This window comes from Pseudonaja textilis, chromosome 1 (assembly GCF_049901715.1).
Source record: "Pseudonaja textilis isolate UNSWEBS1 chromosome 1, rPseTex1.2, whole genome shotgun sequence".
Lineage (NCBI taxonomy): Eukaryota > Metazoa > Chordata > Lepidosauria > Squamata > Elapidae > Pseudonaja > Pseudonaja textilis.
This window is the reverse complement of record NC_141990.1, coordinates 134,897,726-134,916,670: the sequence shown is the minus strand read 5'-3', so window position 1 is coordinate 134,916,670 and position 18,945 is coordinate 134,897,726.

The following is an 18,945-nucleotide window of genomic DNA, read 5'->3' as shown; positions in this document are numbered from 1 at the left end:
CCTAAAATCAGGCAAAGCAGACAGGCAGATTGAGTTGCTCACATCTATCTATCTGCCATCAGCTAGCTCAGTCTGTCACATAAAATTTGCTTGCAAGCAAACTCATAAAATTTGCTAGTGAGCAAACTCACAAAATTAACTCACAAGACATCATGTATGTAAATATTGAATTTTTTATTAAAAAAAGAGCAACTTTTACCCAAAATCAGACAAAGCAGGCAAGCAGATTGAGTTGCTCATAGAATTATAGATTCACTTAGAGATCTGTGTTTCAGCCATCGGCTATCTGAGTCTGCACTGCTTCAGTCCTAAGGAAGGTTCGGCTGTGCTTAAAAGCAGAGCCGAAGACCTAAAGGTTAGCTATGAAGCAAGAACTCCAATGATTTCCTGCTTTCTAGCTAATCTAAATCTCCCAGCACAGCAAAACAGCTGATGGTCAGGAAAAAAAAAGGAAAAATAGCAACTTAGCAGGCAAGTTTGTCAGGTAAAGAGTGAGTGGGCGGGGAGGGTTCCCGTAAGCCATGTGGGTGGCGCAACCTTGTGTTCCAGCGCTGCCTGGATTAATTGCTTTGGGGGGTGCTCTGGGGGTGACATTCTTCTGTGGACCACCAAAATTTTTATCGCGGACCACTAGTGGGCCACAGCCTACTGGTTGACGACCACTGTTCTAGTAAACAAATATTGGAATTATGTGTAAAGATGACCACCTCAAGGTCTATTTGTGTATTTGCTGCTGTGATCTACACTGAATCTCTGAGGTTGGCTTCCAAAGTGACTTCTTGAATATCAGGAATTATTTGCAGCACCTGGTTCATTTTTTCCCCCTCAGACTTCTGGGCTACTTCTGACCATAACTGATGAAAAGTAATGGCAGTTTCCTGCCATTTTGAGGCAGGAAACTAAAGAATAAGTCCTAGAACAGGCAGATTCAATTTTTAAAAATGAACGCTCCACAAAACTTCACTCTTGGATGAATGTGATTAGTTCTACATAGTCTGTTATAGACAATATTTACCACAGTTCTTCAAAGAAATGAAAGTATTCCATCTCTATCAACTACAATAGTTCCAAGTGAAACTTAAAGAACTTCTCTTGCAGATATGAAAATGGAATGAAATTTTTTTTAATGATCATTCCCAAGAACCAGTTTTCCCATCAATATTACAGAGATGGCCTCACATTCTAGCTCATATTTGACCAACTGTTTGGTTCAAAAGCCCTTATCAAAGGAAAAAAAAGCTAACATCCATGCTAAGTTCTGATCCATCTTAATTGTGGACTATATATCAACCCCGCAAAGAATGTTAAAAATAATTTCACCATAATGAATGGTTTATATGCAACAGTGAGTTTTTAGTTTTGATTTTTTTTCCTGCAGCACTCGAGAGGGACTCAAAAAGCAGTTAGAAACTGTAAAAATAAACATTCCCTTGCATCAAATTTCACTTCCAGCTATTTTCTTGGCCAAAGTATGGCAGCGGTTTGTCACTGTCTTCTTTTGGGATATTTCTTTTACAGATTCCTAGATTAGCCTGAAATTTCTTAGTCATACAAATATCTATGTCATACTACTTCATGCAACAACAATAAGTAGGTCCCAGGCTACCATTTCATCATTTTGAACCTGTATCTCTGAATGGACAGTTATAACTTTCCCCAGCTTTATAGAAGGGAGCACCAGCATAACCATCCTAGAGCTAAAACAATAAATTTAGCAGAATGTCCTAAATGTTTTTTTCTTAGAGAAATATTTCTCCCTTACCTTCACCCACTTAAACCTTTCTGTCCACTTTTTAGACATTTTAGCCTGCAGAATTGCAACCCACTATTGGCAATTATAGCTCTCCTTCAGAAACGACTTCCAGTCCTTTGCTGCAGAGAAAAAAAAATGAAGCTGACAGTAAAAATGAAGCAGTACTAGATAATATCTTTGGTATCTTTTTCTGGCTTCAAGAAAAGCCATTTCATCGCTTTTTCCTCCAAACACTGCAACATTTCTCTCCGGCATAATGATATCAACCAAGAAAAGGGCACTATTAGCTTCCTGCAAATGTATCAGGAAAACATGTTTGTCATTGTGCCTGATAGCAGTGATTTCTTTGTCTTTATCTTCCGTAAGAGCATTTCATTTAAAAGAAATGAAACTTAAATGAATGGGACTTTTTTCCTATTCATCCTAACCTAAAGGCATCTTTCTAGAAATATCTCAAAGGCAAATTGATTTGGAGGTTGCTGATGTTACTAGGAGGCATAATCCAGCTTGCCTCATACTTTGCTAAGAGATGCACAAGCTATAGAGATGTTCCATGGGTTTCAGCTCAGCCAGTCAGAAATTCCCCTGAAGCAGAGAAATGGACTCTGCAACTGCTCAGAGGCACTTAGACTGCTACTCTCACATCCCCTATGCTGAGTGGGGTATCAGCTCAACAACTACTGGGCCATACAGGCTTATCAATGGTCTGATGATCCTGGATTTTCTCAATTTAATCTAACCCAGGACATTTTGTTGTGTTTTGGGTGTACTGGATTCCTTGACTAGGATTTAGCAGTGAATCACAAATCTCCTGATACATCATGGCTTAGGTTTGGGTTTTCATCCAACTTTGCAAACATGGTCAGATAGTTTAGGATTTTTGTTGCAGACAGGAACAAAGTCATCTTCTTGCTCATTGCCATTAAGAAAATATAAATGATTTTGATATTCTCAGGATTTAAAACAATGTCTTATTTTTCCAGCCCCTCTAAATTAAATTTAGAGTGGTGTGGCACTTGGAGACCTTGAAACTGAGTGCTCTTTGCTTGATTGCATAGCTACCATCTCTGGCCTGGGCTCTGCTTTTGCCAACTTCAGCCTTCACAAAGAAAGAGATAACAAGTGTCTCCTTGGCAACTAATGAAAAATTAATGATCAATGCTATGCTAAGCCAGAAACAGTCTTTTAAAGGAATGTATGGGAGGAATATGCTTTTACTTCTTTCTAAATAGACACAAATCACCTGTCAGTTTGGGGATGAAACTGTCCAACAGAATGTATGTTACATCTATATTACAGTAAGAATTAACATAGCCTGATCAATGCATTTATTCATTGCTGAATATGACAGCCAGCAAATCCTTGAAAATGTAGAAAATAGTCACATTAATGAAGGGAATGACAGGTCAAAGAACAGTATTTCATGCTGTAAAAGGAAAATTACACAAAGAAACCTTTTAATAAAATACCATTCTATATTTTTGGTACAAAATTGTGTTGAAATGAACTGTCTACAACATACAAATTATTTTCTCAAACATTCATTGGACAACTCTGCAAAATCAGCAACAAGTAATATAAGAAGGTTTTATTGAACAGATTATTTAGTTATCATTTATTAAGAAAATTTATATGGCTGCTCAACTCACTCATGGTGACTCCAGGCAGCCTACAAAAATAAAAACCAAGTACAAAAACCAAGTACAAAAACCCTCACCACAATCAAACAATCAAACCAGCCACTTGATGAATCCAATCTGATGTCATGGAAGAAATTATTTCTCAAAAGTCCTTTTTCAAAAGGCAACTGGACTGTTTTTTTCCTTGAGGAAGATGTTTCATTTCTCATCTAAGAAGTTTCATTGGTTCTGGCAGCATGGTGGCGGTGATGGAAGGATTAGTTCCAACAATTTTATAGTTACTCTGAAAATATTTCTAGAGCAACAATGACAATATGTGCTTGCAAACACTATTGAATTTTACCTCCCATTACTGTTTTCATTTTGCATGATGAATATAGCTGATGGGAATCAAAGTTTAAGAATATCTTGCCAAGAATATTTAAGAATATCTTGGCTCTCTCTGCTATAGGATAATTTGCTGAACCAGGAATGCATGAATTATGAAAACTGCCAGATGAAAGGAATCTCCTTGTGACTTACAATAAATAATCAGCTGGAAATGACAGTCACCACCATAGTTAATGCTATTCTTAAAACAAGATAAAAGCATCTTAATGAAGTTGACAAGTAAGATTGGACACCAACTGATCTTCCACAGCAATACTGGACAGAAGCACTACTAAGTAAATATAAAGAGAATTTAGTATCTATTAAGACACTCTTCTGTGCACAAAAAGAATTGGGGAATAAAAGGAAGGTATAACTTCAGAAGAAAAAGGAATTGATCAGTGATACAGTTTAAAAACAGTAATAAAATTATCAATTAAAAAAAGTAATTATTTCCAGTTTGGAGATAAAACAGTAAGACTGAAAGCCTTTTTTGAAACAAAGTGAAACAAAAATAGAACTGAAGCCTTTACTATAAAAAATAGATACTAGATAGATAGATAGAAATAAATAAAATGAGGACAGAAAAAGATAGTCTTTCTAAAGATGATGATGATGATGATAATGATGATGTTATCCATTCAATTGTGTTTGACTGTTGGCAGTTCTATGGGTCAGGTCTTTCCACATCTGTCAACTGTCAACAGCAAGCCCTCTGGATATACGGCTAGATTAAAATTGTACAAGTTGGTTCAAAAACATTTTCTCTAGGCACACCAGTATAACTTATACTGCCTTGCAGCTAAGATACATTTTATTGCTGTGCAATGTCTATCCAGGTAGTCTGCCTTGAAATGGTAAACCTGCAAACACGGATGGCTCTTGTTCCATTTTTATCCATGAGAATATTTTTGCCGACCAGTGAGTTCATGCATACAATTGATTAAATCTACTTATTTTGACTGTCTTGTACTTCCCCACCCCAGTAATTGTGATAGGGTGATCGATTGATGGTCAAACAGTTCCTCTGTAAATATATGTACTGACACCAAAATCACACAAGAATAGTACACCGATTGATTATATCCAGTTATTTTTTGCAGTCTCTCTTTGGTGGGTTAAAAACATATTGGATATTGTCACTAACACCATGGTTTATAAACATACAATTTTTAGTAGGCACAAAATAATAAGTTATTTCTTAACATATTTTGTGATATAGTTTTTATAATTTCCTACTAATACATGTGTTGAAATTCATGCTTCTCAGGAAAAGTCAGAACATGGTATATTATTTAACTTCCATCACAAAATTCAATAGGAATGATAGTTGTGGGGGGGAGGTTATTAATGTTTGGATGGAATGAAACTGCTGACCTGTACAGGAATATCAATTCATTTTGCATCCCTGTAAGCAGATTTGTTCTGTCAACCAGTAGGTTAACAAACACAGGGGACCAGTTCCTAAGGGATGTTGTTAATTAATTTGCTAGTCAATACTATGGGCTTCCATGATCAAACATGCAAGTTACGATGGAAAAACTGCATAGCTACATTAGCTGTGAGAGTCTTTTAAAAAATATGCAGGCTAAAAATAATATGTCTTTAAGATATTTATGGTTTTCATTATTTTCCCTTCTCGCAGCCAGTTTTTATTTCAAAACCAAAGCTATTTTTTAGAGTACTTAAAAAGTTATCATCAGAAAAATGATAATCTGAACAAACCCTTTTTTTCTTTCTCTATGCATATTCTTGTTTTAAATAAGCAGCAACCTGACTGGTGATTTCCATTTTTTTTTTAATAGCATTCTGTACATCATGTCTTTCTTTCGCTACAGAGTACTGGAACTCCTATTGCTCCTGATTTGGACCATATTATTAGCTTTAGGGGACACATTATTTATTTTCAAGTCATATAATTGGAACTAAGGGTGCCTCAAGCGTTTTTATGCTGCATTTTTGAAGGAGAGTAGGGTAGAAGAAATGAATGATCTTGCCACATCTGCTCCTGTTCTCAGAAATTGATTTAAGAGTGACACAAACATTGACAATCTCAGAACACAACTGATTCCCTCATTCTCACTTAAGAAGCTTTCAGACAAAGGCAAATCTGTAATGTATTGCAATATTTGAAATGTAATTGCAGGCACATATAATAAATTCTGGAGAAATCTTGGGTTCCGCATTTTACATAGATGATTAAAACAATATAAGTTTATCATATTACGGGCTTTGGTTCTAATATTGTTCTCTTGGTTTCAAATGGGTTTTCTTTTTTGCTGTTATTTGGCAATTATTTTATTGTATTTAAAAAAAACCATATGCATATTATTTGGAGGGCTTGGGGGGAGAAAAGAGATTTATATCTACTTTAATTAAATCCAATAAATAATATATTAATTTTCATCCCATGAAAATATAATTAGTTTATCAGCTCAAGGTACCTAAAAGTTAATCCCTCTTGAGCTACAGTGATTCCAGACTAATTCTTCATTGGACTCTTCCACTGGCTCGGTCAGTCCCTCTCTGACAAAAGAAAGGAAGGAAGGAAGGAAGGAAGGAAGGAAGGAAAAAAAAGAGAGGGGGAGAGAGGGAGAGAGAGAGAGGGAAAGAGAAAGAAAGAAAGAAAGAAAGAAAGAAAGAAAGAAAGAAAGAAAGAAAGAAAGAAAGAAAGAAAGAAAAGAAAGAAGATGTTTAAGGTTTTGTAAGATTTTCTTCTTTACAATGTACAGCAAAAAGTGATTACACTATTGATTTCAAAATGAATTAAAAGGGTTCAGATGAATTTGAATTAAACACAGACTTTAATTAAAGTTCATTAAAAGGGATCCTTTCTTGTGGGAAAAGTTCTTTTGTTTATACTTTATTTGACAATAAGACTTTAAAGTCTGGTAACCAGAGGGCAAAAGATGGCTTCCTTAAAGAAAATGTTTGGTTCAAGAGGTTTTCAAGCTTCTTTATAATGGAATCAAAAGTTTTATTGAAGAGGAGCAAGCCCCTTTGAATAAAACTGAAATAGACTTTAAGGTGGATTTAAACATTACAACTTAGAAGAAAGGTTTGAAAATATTGCATTTATAAAGTTGGATGGTTACTTAAAAATTTAAAAGACTGGATTATTTTCTTATATTATATAATATTATATAAGGGATCTACTGGCATTATAAAGTAGAATTACAAAAGGGCTTATAAACATGACATTAATTTTGAGAAAGGAGATTAAAGAGTATGTGAAAGCAGATGTTTAATTGGATGTAGTGAACCGATTTGTAATAATTATGTTATTATTTTTGATATACAAATAATGGGTAATTAATTCTGGCAAAATGTATTGTTTTTATCAACAAGCCTGGACTTGGACTTTCATTATTTGAAGAGAGGGATTCAGGTATGTTCCTGAAATGTATAACTCTCCATTCTGGTTCTGCTAATTCACAATTTCCATCTCTTATTCCTGCTTCACTCTGGGAAAATTAGTTCAGATTGCTATATGTACAGGTGGAGGGGATTAGACTATAAAGCTCGCTTGTTTCTCCCTTGGCCCCTTGTGTCATGCTCTGAGATTATAAAACTGATCAAACGTTTGAAATTGAACAAAGCTCCAGGATATGACTTCATCTCAGCTGAGGCCAGTTGTAGTCACCTAGACAGATAGGTACCTGTTCTGGTTTCCCTAACACTTTTATTTATAACTATACTAATGTTCCTGATGATTGGAGTCTAGCTTTGGTCATCCCAATCCATAAAAAAAGAGATACGAGGTTTATTTGCCAATCATTGGCCCATTAGCCTTCTCAGTATGTTTAGCAAATTATATGCTAGACATTTGTACAATAAACTCCTGGATTGGGTTACAGTAAAAACATATCTTGCCTGATGAGCAGGCAGGGGTCAGAAAAGGCCATTCAATTTTTGACTACATTTTAACTCTTCAACATCTAGTTTATAAATATTTATCCAGAACTCGCTCAACAGTCTATGTAGTTTATTGATCTTAGATGTGCTTTTGATTTCATCTCAAAATTCAAACTATGGGAGAAATAGAAGTCATCCTCAAGCTCTATCAAAGCTTCCAGATGGAAGTGTGACACCATATGCATGGTCACTGCACCATGGAAATCTCAGTTAAGACAGGAGCACGACTAGGGTGTATTTTAGCTCTTAATCTCTGTAATCTATTAATTCTCTCATAGATAAACTGAATAGCCCATCTCTTCATCTACCAAACCTGGGAAACAGACACATTTCTCTTCTTTTATATACAGATGTTGCTCTCTGAGACACAGACTGGCCTGAAATGGGTACTTCATATACTTGCTAAGCACTGCCAAGAAGAATGGCTAGAAATTAATTACTTCAAAACCAAAGTTACGGTTTTCGCTAAGCACCCTAAGGCACATGTCTGGTTGCTCAATAATCATCCAATGGAGCAAGTTAAGACTTTTAAATGTCTGGGGATTGTTTTCTATGCTATTAGCAAATTGCAAGTCCCACAACAATTATGTCAACTTAAGTGCAACAGAAAAGAAGTGTTGGCTTTATAAGCTTTCTACTTCTCAAAAAGACCGTCAGTGATTAAACTTTTGTTGGCGAAGATCCAAACCCCTACAGAGTTGGAGTTCAGTTGAGCTCTAACAGATCATTTCTTTTGCTTGAAAGTGTTCAATCCAAGTTTTTGAAATCTATTTTTTCTTCCTGTGTTCCAAAAGTGGTCCTTCATTGTGAAGCTAGTTTATTTAAATGGATTTACATTTTTTATTACTGGAATAAGCTCTATTCTTTCCTAGTCATCTTGGATCTTTTTATTATGACCATAGCTTTCAGTGTTCGTGGTACGAGGCACAACATGCTAAATTATAATGTTATATAACCTTAATGCAGAGTTAGTATTCAGCAGGTTCTGACCAGTTCTGGAGAACCGGTAGCAGAAATTTTGAGAAAACCGGCAAATAACACCTCTGACTGGAAATTTTACAGTCTCCTTCCCCTGCCATGCCCACCAAGCCACACCCACAGAACAGGTAGTAAAAAAAATTGAATCCCACCACTGTGTTAAAGGGCTATGAATGGGCACTTAGCTGATAGGAAAAAAAGGACCATTGATTAGAGCTGCAATCAGATTCATCAGTCCTCTCTATAAACAACTTTTTAGAACCATTCTGCACATTTTCTCTGATCAGCCAGATACCTAGCCGCATAACAACCCCCAAATTTAAAAGGGCTTGGTAAAATGTAATGCCTTCCTGACAGCTGCTACTGAAAGGAAATACCACAATATCCCTTTTGAACACAGGCTGTCCATGTGATGGAGGAATAATTAAAACTATGAAACACATCATTTCACTGTTTTCCCCATTCAGGTGCTCACCAAGAATTATTATCTCACATCCTGGTTGTTTTATCTTAAGCTGTTACTACCAAATCTATCTGATTTCATTTCATTAACCACAGTTAAGTACTGCTCCATAGTTTATACAGTACACCGTAGTATCTCTTCCAGTTTTTTTAAAAATATTTTAGAATATTTATCTTTCCCTTTTTATTTTAGAGGAATCTCTAAAAAATCCACCTGTTATGTCCTTGGAACTCTAGGAGTTCTCACTCAGGTCCATTCACTTTGCGGGGGCGTTTTTCCCCCTCACTCATTGGTTGGTTCTCCCCAGCAGCCAGCTATAAAAGCAGGCTGCGGGGTCCAACCAGTCGCTGATCGCTGCGAGCCAGTTCCAGGCTTGGCAAGCACGGTCAGTCCTTTATTGCTATAATAAAGTATTGTTGCACTCATGCTCTGGTTCAGCCTCTCATTTCCCAAACTTAACACTGGCGACGAGGATGGGATGGCTACCAGAAGCACCATGCAACCGCTGAGTCACTAGCCGCCGATCCGCAGCCAGAGAGAGCGATCGGCCGGCGATAAGAGCAACGCTGATCCGCAGCCAGAGAGAGCGGTCAGCAAGCAACGAGAGCGAACGCTGATCCGCCGACAGAGAAAGCGGTCAGCAAGCAACGAGAAGCGAACGCTGATCTGCAGCCAGAGAAAGTGGTCAGCAGAACGATAGTGAGAAGCGTCTGTAGCCGCTTGTTAGCCCAGCTACAGGAAAAGTGAAGCGCTGCGAGCCGCAGCCGCTCGTTGTTTAAGGCGCAAAATTCAAACGGCTGTCATTTGAATTTCAAACCTAAAAGGTACAGCGCGGTGCTGTAAGTCAAGTCACTGACGCCCACGAAGGCGCGAATTTCAAAACGCTGCCAACGGCTAACAGCCTAACCTCGTGCTTGCCCAGAGAGAGAGAGAGGATTGTGACAAAGCCTCCTCAGAGCTGAAATCACTTGCCTGCCACAGGCACTAGAAACTTTGCTGCTGCCCCAGAGAGATTTTTTCCACAGATTGTACAACCGATCTCATCACTATGAATTCCAATCCAGTCTTCCCAGCGTTCAAACCAGATGAGGAGAAGTGGGAATCATACAAGAACCGCTTTAACCATTACATCGACGCAGTTGGGCTGGCTGATGCTGGGGAGCACCGGAAAAAATCATATTTCCTGATCTACTGTGGAGCCATCGTCTTTGACACTGCCACAGCTCTCGTGGCTCCACGTGAGTTAAAAAACGTTCCATGGTCTGAACTGTTAGAAATCCTTACTAACCACTATTCTCCCAGACCTTCACAGATTGCCAGGCGATTCACCTTCCGTATGAGGAAGCAATCAGACAAAGAGACCATCAACCAGTACATGGCAGCCCTCAGGACAGCAGCACTCCATTGTGGGTTTGGAACCTACCTGGAGGACATGCTCCTCGATCAACTAGTCTGCGGGGTCAAGGATCTACACCTCCAAAGGCGCCTACTCGCTAAGAAGGACCTCAACCTCGCACAAGCCGTCGAGGAGGCCCTGGCAGCAGAACTGGCAGCACACTCAGCCACCGAAATCCATGGCCCAACTTCCAAGCTAACGACAGTTCCAGTCCACTCCGAGGAGGTAGTAGCAGAGGAAGCCCTTAGTGATGAAAACGACATCCACCGCCTCACCAACGCCAGGCATCTGCAGGTAGGAGCCAAGCAAGAAAACACCGGTCCACCCAAGCACATCACCCTGTGCCTAGCCTGTGGTGGATCTCATCCGAGGGCCACCTGCAAATTCAAAGGAGCCACCTGCAACACCTGCCACAAAAGGGGGCACATCGCGAGAGTCTGCCAAGCCTCTCAAAACTCAGCACAAAGGCACCCCCTTCTCACACTCTGGACCTCAGAGGCAAGTATTGAACTGTCGCACTTCACCACCATGCCAAGCACACTTGCCATACCATTAGTAAAATCTCTCTCTCCGTTTTGTTAGAAGGTAAACCGTGCCGCATGGAGGTTGACACAGGGTCAGCGCTCTCAATTATCTCGTGGAGCACCCTCAAGAGGCTACAGCCCAGCCTATCAACGAGCCGGCTCCAGAAGTGCCAGTTTAGCCTGAAGGACTACCAGGGGAAGGTCATTCCTGTAATCGGCAGAGGCAAGTTCCTTGTCAATTTTAAAGCTTTCAAAGGTCACCTACCTCTAGTGGTAGTTAACGGCAATCTCCCCACATTATTGGGGCTCGATTGGTTTCCCCATCTCGGCCTAGGGCTAACAGGAGTCCATGCTGTCTCAACCTCTGACACTGACTCCTTATTCGCTGATTACTCAGATGTATTCAGCGATGAGCTGGGGTGTTATAACGGTACCCCTATCTCATTCTCAGTTGACCCCCAGGCAGTCCCAATCAGGCTAAAACCGCGTAGAGTCCCATTCGCTATTCGGCCAAAACTAGATGCAGAATTGGATAAACTATTAAAACAAGGGGTCATTGAGCCAACAGATTTCGCCAAATGGGAGACGCCCATTGTCACACCCCTCAAAAAAGACGGTAGCCTGAGAATTTGCTCGGACTACAAGACCACAATTAATAAGTTTTTACAAGTTAGCGCTTACCCAGTGCCCGTCATTCAGCATTTATTGCACACTTTTGAACCTGGCAGCATTTTTGCCAAATTGGACATGTCTCAAGCGTATCAACAGTTCCCTGTTGACAGCCAAACAGCGGAACTCCAGACCATTGTCACCCACAGGGGTGCTTTCCGGTGCAAGCGTCTCCAATTTGGCGTAAGTGTTGCCCCAGGCATTTTTCAATCCCTCATGGAGCGGATTTTGCAGGGCCTCCCTGGTGTAGTACCCTACTTGACGACATCTTAGTCTCGGCCAGGGACAGACCCCAACTCTTCCAGAGAGTTCGAGCAGTGTTAGAGAGGTTCAGACAGCATGGCCTCAAATTAAAAAAAGAAAAATGTGCCATTGCCACTAGACAGGTGGACTTTCTGGGTTATAAAATTGACGCCTCTGGCATTCACCCCCTGGAGTCCAAGGTTAAGGCAATTCACGAGGCACCCACTCCAACCTCCAAAACTGAGCTGCAGGCCTTCTTGGGGTTATTGAACTTTTACGCGTCCTTCCTGCCCCATAAAGCATCAGTGGCAGAACCCCTACACAGACTGTTGGATAAAAAAATCACCTTGGCACTGGGGTCACAAAGAAGACTCTGCTTTTCGCACCGTCAAATCACTACTCACGTCAGAGGCGGTACTTATTCAGTTCGACCCCAACCTTCCATTAGTGCTAGCAGCAGATGCATCCCCTTTTGGAATTGGGGCAGTATTAAGTCACAGGCTCCTCAATGGCTCCGAGGCTCCCATTGCTTTTTTCTCCAGGACGCTCTCTGCAACAGAGCGAAATTATAGCCAGATCGATAAGGAAGCTCTAGCAGCTGTTGCAGCAGTGAAGAAATTTCACGAATTTCTCTTTGGCCATTTTTTCGAGCTGGTCACGGATCACAAGCCTCTCCTGGGTCTACTAGCTGGGGACAAACAGACCCCTCAAGTCCTTTCTCCTAGAATGACGAGATGGACCCTTTTCCTAGCGGCCTACTCGTATAGACTCATACACCGCCCAGGTAAAACATTGTCCCACGCTGACGCTCTCAGCCGCTGCCCCTTGCCAGCCCCAGCTGAAGACCCTGCTCCAGTCCACGCTATTTTTGAGGTCACCCAATTGGACCTCCCCATCACTGCCCTTGACATTGCTGCTAAAACCAAGGCAGACAAAACACTCGCCCAGGTACTGGACTGGGTGAGGAGGGGGTGGCCGGGTGGTGATGTTGAAAACAAATTTACACCTTTCAAGACCTGCCTGCAGGAATTATCCAGTTTGCAGGGCTGTCTGCTGTGGGGCACTCGAGTGGTCATCCCGACCTCACTGCGTACCCGAGTTCTGGAGGCATTGCATGAGGGGCACCCTGGCATCGTCAGAATGAAGGCATTAGCACGCAGCTACGTACGGTGGCCGGGCCTCGACGAGGACATCATCAGATGGGTAAGCTCCTGCAACCCCTGCCAGGAATCCCGTCCAGCTCCTCCTATTGCCACCCCTACTAAGTGGGAAAGCGCCAGCGCTCCGTGGTCCAGAATTCACATCGACCTAGCCGGCCCATTGCATGGGAAAATGTTCCTAGTGGTCGTGGACTCCTACTCTAAATGGATTGACGTGGCACAGCTATCCACGACCACCACACTAGCAATTACCAAGGTATTAACTCGCCTGTTTGTAACACACGGGCTGCCTGACTCCATTGTTTCCGACAACGGCCCACAGTTCGCATCAGCCGAGTTCAGCCGTTTGCTGCCAACCTGGGCATCCGCCACATTTTCACGGCCCCATTTCATCCTGCCAGTAACGGATTGGCTGTAAGAGCCGTCAGGACCACTAAAGAAGCCCTGGCTAGGTTCAGCAAGGATGACTGGCACCACAAACTATCGCGTTTCCTGATGAGCCAGCACTCAACTCCGTGTTCAGTCACCAATAAGTCCCCAGCTGAGCTCCTGATGGGCAGGCGCCTGAGGACTGTATTGGACAGACTTCACCCACATTACTGCCCTGACTCTCCCCTCGCTTCCACATCGGGGGTTAGACATTTTATCTTACAGGAACCCGTATTCGCGAGGAACTTCGCTGGAGACCCTCTGTGGATCCCGGGCGAGATCATGGCCATCACCGGACCCAGGTCATATCGAGTCAGACTGGAGGACGGCCGAGTATGGAGAAGGCACCTGGACCAGCTGCGTAGGCGTCACAGCACCCTCGCCAGCAGTGACCCAGAATTGCAGACCGGAGCGAGGCCTCAGCATCAACCCCACATCAGCATCAGTCCCGGTGACCAGCTTACGCCAGCAGCCATTCCGGGGAATCCGAACACGGACAGCGGCGTCCAGATGGCTGACCAGTCCGAACCAGTCAACGGGAGCACGTCCCCAGTGACCAGCCCTACGAGTCCCGAACCAACCCGATCCGAGGGGCATGTTAGTGACTCCCTACCGATCCTGCCTTCCCCTACAGACTCTGAACTGACAGACAACCCACCAGAGTTGCGCCGTTCTGGGCGCCAGCATAAACCTCCTGTCTACCTCAAAGACTATGCGTGTTCGCATCTGGGGGGAAGGGGTGTTATGTCCTTGGAACTCTAGGAGTTCTCACTCAGGTCCATTCACTTTGCGGGGGCGTTTTTCCCCCTCACTCATTGGTTGGTTCTCCCCAGCAGCCAGCTATAAAAGCAGGGGTCCAACCAGTCGCTGATCGCTGCGAGCCAGTTCCAGGCTTGGCAAGCACGGTCAGTCCTTTATTGCTATAATAAAGTATTGTTGCACTCATGCTCTGGTTCAGCCTCTCATTTCCCAAACTTAACACCACCCATAACCTCTATTACTCCCTTCCACAATTCCAGGAAAAAGGCCTTTTTTGTAATGGTACCACAAACCCATTTCTTCCAGAAGCCAGTTTGGTGTAGAGGTTAAGGCATCAGGCTAGAAAGTGGGAAACCATGAGTTCAAGTTCTGCCTTAGCCATGAAAGCCAGCTGGATGATCTTGGGCCAGTCAGTTACTCTCAACCTAACTCACTTCATAGGGTTGTTGTTGTGGGGAAAATAGGAAGAGGAGGAAATACTGTATGTGTTTGCCACCTTCGGTTATTTGTAAAAAAAATAATAAAGGCAGGAAATAAATAAAATGTGTGATCTCAGGAAGAACTATGGTGGCACTCTCTTTCCTTGCATGTCTTCCACAGCCTGCCTAAAGCTAGATTCACTTCCAGAATGAGGCTTAGTAAGAACTCCACACAAGAACAAAGAACATGATCCAAAATGGAACTGGCTCCCTTCCCTTTTTAAACGTTGTCCTGAGAGAGGAAATTTCCTTATGCTTGATATGTTGCTCAGGGTTAAGTTAAGCTTTCTAGACTTTGATTTGCCTGCTCTTTCCCTGGATTGGCAGGCCAAGGCAGGCTTAATTGAGAGGGACTTCAAAAAAGTATTGCAGTGTCTGATCTTTGGGAATAAAATCTCTCTACATTTACATCAGTCCCAAACTGTCAAGAAGTAATATTAATCTCCTGTGGTAAAGTGCTGGTATCATTAGAAATATTGTTCTTAAGGCGGTTGTAACGTTTATGGAGTGAATTTGATTGGGGCCTAGTCAGAAGAAGCGGATGTATTTTTGAAGAGGCTTTGGGGGTTTGGGGGGGAGGGGCTGGTTTTAATAAGTACTTTGATTTCTGACAGAACCTGAATGATTACTATGGAAGGAGCCGATTCAAAAATACATTGTCTAAATATTCTTTATTCAAACTATGTTTTCTATGTATAAACTTTTATTTATCTTGCCTTATTATGCACCAACCCAAAATACTGTCTTCATTGGGACAATATTTGGAAGCCATCAAGAAAATATTCAGATTAATGCAATAACCTAAAGTTCAGTACTGCTTCAATAACCTAATGCTCACCACTACTAATTTTTTTTAAAAACCAAGATAAATAGCACAATGAGAGTTTTCCCCAAATTAAGTGAGATAACCTTGTCTATACTTACAAGTTTACCAGATAAGTAATTCTTTAGCAATTTTGTTACAATACTGTCTGATAAAATTTAAGTTTAAAACCACTAAGAAAATGCTTTTTAATCTTCATAGAAAGAAAAATCAGTTTTCCTTTACTAACATTACAAAAGAAGTATGATTAATAGGTGTTGCATTTTCTGAAGGTGAGTATGATCAACATATTAAGTGGAAAGATAAGTGCAATTTTAAGAGAATATTTCTCAGCCTTGTCTGGACCCGTGGGGTCCAGATGGGCCTCCAATTTCATCATGCTCCGGCTATTTATTTCAGTCAAGTGACAAAGGAGTAGAGGCCATGACTTGAAAGTGTGCTGAGGGAGACGGAAATTAAATGTACTTTTCAAAATTTTGAAAGATTTCTTGTTAAAATAAGTTTTCAACTTTTAAAATCAAATATTGTTAGTAATCATGGCTTTCTGCTCTGCCTCCAGTTCAGTGGTGGAATTCAAATTTTTTTACTACTGGTTCTGTGGGCGTGGTTTATTTGGTGGGCATGGCTTGTGGTCATGTGACTGGGTGGGTGTGGCTTAGTGGTCATGTGACTGGATGGGCATGTCTTGGTGGTCATGTGACTGGGTGGGCATGGCCAACTCAATGTCACTCACATCAAGGGGTGCCTCACTTGGCCCCTCCCCTCCCAGCCATTCCTTGTCACCCAGCCTCAACTTATCTGTAGTTCTGTAAAAATGTTGGTCACCTTTTTATTATCTGCATACTTTCATGGACCACTGAAAGGAGGAAATGGCTCACATGCTTTACTCAAGAGCGTGATAGGCAACAGGCTTTAAGGGGCTGCCACAAAGAAAGGGGGACAATGTATTTTCCAAAGAAGCAGAAGGCAAACAAGAAACAATGGATGGAAACTGAACAGAGAGAAGCAACCTAAAACTAAGGAGAAACTTCCTGTGAGTAAGAACAATTAACCGGTGGAACTGCCTGTCTCCAGAAGTTCTGGGTGCTCAATCACTGGAAGTTTTAAGAAAAGGCTGGACAGCCATTTCTCTGAAATGGTATAGGGTTCACCCCAAGATCCCTTCTAAGTGTTATTCTGTTATTCTCTTATACCTTTCTCAGGATCTCTACTCAGAGTTTGGCATCCTCAGTTTTCTTGCCTGAGCTGGGGGTTGGACTAGAAGACCTCCATGGTCCCTTTCAACTCTTGTTAAACACATTTGTATTTTATACTCTGGACTATGGACATTGAATGCATGTTAACCCTGACAAATATGTGGTAGCCCTGGGCAAAAGAAAGGCAGAAAAATCACTCTAGGTGTAGGGACAGTGTAAAATATTAACACATGATAAATAATGGAACAATTAAAAATAATAGCACAGAGTTTTCTCTATATATCTTTTCCTATTTTTTTTCTTTCTCTACCTTCTTTCTTTCATACATACATACATACACACACACACACACACACAGAGAGAGAGAGAGAGAGAGAGCACTTAACAGACAAGCATTTTGGAAGCAGCTCCTTTAAATTTCTCCAAGGCTTGAGTGGATTCTTTTATGTTGCAAAAGTGCTCCAAGGCTCGATTCACCCCCACCCGCTCTGTCAGACCACAATCCTTCTCACTCCAGCACTTTAACTCACACAGGGAAGGTGATACTTGCAGCGTCCATGGGGAATCCTTGGAGAAGTTTTTTAAAAAACTGTTTCCAAAATGCATTTCTTTTACATTGCAAAAGTGCTCCAAGGCTCGATTCACCCCCACCCCCTCTATCAGATCACACTCTTTCTCACTCCAGACATTTTAACTCACGCGGGGAAAGCGATACTTGCAGCGTCCATGCCTTTCTTCCATTTCCCCGGGGAGAAAGAGGACGTGAGAAATGGAAAGCTAGGAGAGCGATTGCAAGTGAGCGACCGGGTGACAGGGTTGGGGGCGTGGCCAACCAGGGATTGCCATCGGTTCAGTGACCCATGCCAAATAACCACTACCAGTTCGCCCGAAAAGGTGCAAACTGGTCGAATAGCACCACTGTTCCAGTTGTATCCACTACCATTTTGTGAAAAGGTGGTTTTTGTGATATTTTAGTCTGCTCCAAAAACAGACAACTTGACTCGAGAATTAGTCTCAGGCTTCTAAAAGAAGGAAAGAATACATTAAAAAATCTCAAGAGTGTTATTTGAAAAGTTAAGTAACAACTACAGCAGAGAGACTTGGTAGAGAGTTCCCTACAATTTTTTTCTTCAGACAGGTCCTATTGAATTCAAGGGTGTTCTTGGTGTGATGTGACTAAGTTGCATTTGTCTAGGCTTGTTCTGTGAGGCAAGTTGAAAAACTCATTCTCTTTGCCATCCGTCTATTTCTCTCTCCCCCACCCCCCCAGCCCTTTAAAAGCACAATGTACAGGAAAAGTACTAGATGGATGGTTCAGTTTTCTCCACATAAGCTCATAAATTCTTCTTCAAACTTTCACCAACTTGCTGGAATTGAAAATACAATAGTGGTCCTCTAGGAACTGGGTTTAGTCAGTAGCAAACTTATTTTATACCAGCTGTGAAACCAACTCTCAGAAAATGATATCAACCTTGGAGCAGACGTCTAATGGGTACATTTAAGAGGAACACCTAGATAATACAATCACAATCACACACATTTAGATACAAACAAAGCACATTTCCCATGGCTGGTCACTATATTTACCTTACCCTTAATCATGCAGCCTTGTCAGAGCTGTTTTTGTGTGGGATTTTAATCACACACACTTGTGCTCAGGTGTGTTGGTAACCTGTAAATAAATAAGGCAAGGGGAGCGTGGTTTCTGGAATTCTTTATAAGCAGTGGACCTAGGAGGCGTCTCTGGTCTCTTCTGCCCAACAAAGTACCTTGTTTTCTGTGTCTGTGAATGTGTGTGTGTGTGTGTTCTCCTCTCCTGATGTATTTGGGAATGTAGGTGGGAACTGGGAAGAGGGAATAGACTGCTTCTGCTCCTCTCTGGGTCACATGATCTGAAGGAAGAAGAGTGAGAATGAAGATATAAGCAGGTGGATTGGGCTGGGATGTCTTCTGAAGTCTTCTTCTCTGCAACCATTTTCATGGGACGATCTTAGCATATGGGTTGCAATTCAATGTCCTGTACATAATGGGGAGAGGCTTACAAGAGGAAACACAATGGATTGCTTTTAAGGATGTTCTTTTACATCAGTGGTGAACCATAGAATTTGAGCTAGCATGTTTCCCACTCTCAGTTGTTGTTTGAGGAAAT